Here is a 1,679-nt window from a genome sequence, read left to right as displayed (position 1 = left end):
TGTGACTTTGGAGAGCCCTGACTATACAAGGGTGACAAGTCATACCAAACATGAAACAGGGGAGTCCCAGGGGCTGGGGAAAGGGCAAGTTTCTTCAAGCACACTCAGGAAGTGAAGACCAATGACCCGGATTATCTGGGGTAACCCTGAGTGCCAGGCATGTTCCTCATAGGTCCTGAGGCCCAGTTGGTTGTGCTGGAGGGGGTGATGTGGGCGGGTGATGAATTGTGGAAACTAGGTTGTCTCCATGCCTAGCTTTTTTCTGTCCTGGTTGTTTTCATGACTTGCCTGCCTCTGACACAACCTGGGATGTGCTGGCTGACCCTGGACTGGCAGGTGTCACGATAAGAGGGCCCCACACCAGCTCATTGCCGACCGATGCCCTTCTGTGTGGCCACATCCCGGGGTTGCTGTGGCTTGCACTAGTGTGCCATCTCCTTAGGGAAATTAGAGCCTTGTCCCCTGGACCTCACACAATGGTTCCCGTGGCTGTGGAATCCTATGCAGTTGTGTGTTGCTGGTAATGGCTTGTGGTAGTTTGATTTCGAATGGCTCCATAGGCTTATATGTTTGAACGCTTGGTCCCTGGTTAGTGGAACGGTTTAGGAAGGATTAGGAGGTGTGACTTTGTTAGAGGAGGTGTGTCAACTGGAGGTGGCATTGATGCTTGTAAAGCTCCATTTCCAGGTAGCTTCTCCCTCTGCTCATGGCTGTGTCTCAACATACGAACTCTCAGCTATTGCTCCAGCGCCATGTCTGCCTGCCTGCCGCTGTGCTCCCCACCATGATGGTCATGGACCCACCCTCTGGAACCCAAAGCAAGGCCTGAATAAACCAACCCTTTCTTCTCTGAGCTGCCTGGGTCATGGTGTCTCATCTCAGCAACAGAAAAGCAGTCAAGACAACTGCTTCTCCACTGGGTGACACCCGGTCAGGGTGCACATCTCTGAGCTTCACTTTCCACATCTGTATGGCGATGACAGCAACCATCCCATCCTTAGGTTCCCAGCAGGCTCAGCCACAGGGCTTATCATTTAATTCCCACAGTAAACTGTGAGATTTGGAAACCAAAGATCAGAGGGGCTGAGTGACTTGCCAGAAGCTAGCAGTCTAGTTGTAGGTATATGTGCCCAGGTACCACATCCTGCAGCTCTCTAGACCAATAACCTCTGTAAGGTGCCTAGCTAAAGAGTTCTGGGTGTGGCCCCTTCTTCCCGGTTTAGAAGAAAGTGTTAGGCTCTTTCTCTGGGGGCCGTGGCGCCAGCAAGATGGGCAAGTGTTGTGGTCTCCATACTGCCAGGAAGCTCCGCAGTCACCGATGGGGCCAGAAGTGGCATGATAAACAATACAAGAAAGCTCACCTGGGCCAGCCCTGAAGGGCAAGCCTTTTGGAGGGAATTGTGCTGGAAAAAGTAGGGGTTGAAGCTAAACAGCCAAATTCCGCCATCCGGAAGTGTGTCAGGGTGCAGCTCATCAAGACCAAGAAGATCACAGCTTTTGTGCCCAACGATGGCTGCTTGAACTCCATCGAGGAAAACGATGAAGTTCTGGTTGCTGGGTTTCGTTGAAAAGGTCATGCTGTAGGTGACATTCTTGGAGTCCGCTTTAAGGTTGTTAACGTAGCCAGTGTGTCCCTTTTGACCCTGTACAAAGGCAAGAAGGAGGGACCAAGATCCTAA

The 1,679-nt window shown here is 51.8% G+C and overlaps 1 pseudogene; it reads left to right on the top strand.

Annotated features, from left to right (window-relative positions):
* The first annotated feature begins 1,268 nt into the window (after positions 1–1,268).
* Positions 1,269–1,679, top strand: LOC106021991 (annotated as a pseudogene).

This window comes from Mesocricetus auratus, unplaced genomic scaffold (genome assembly GCF_017639785.1).
Source record: "Mesocricetus auratus isolate SY011 unplaced genomic scaffold, BCM_Maur_2.0 Super-Scaffold_100025, whole genome shotgun sequence".
Taxonomy (NCBI): domain Eukaryota; kingdom Metazoa; phylum Chordata; class Mammalia; order Rodentia; family Cricetidae; genus Mesocricetus; species Mesocricetus auratus.
Note: the sequence above shows the minus strand (reverse complement) of the source record. Positions and strands in the feature narration are given on the sequence as shown.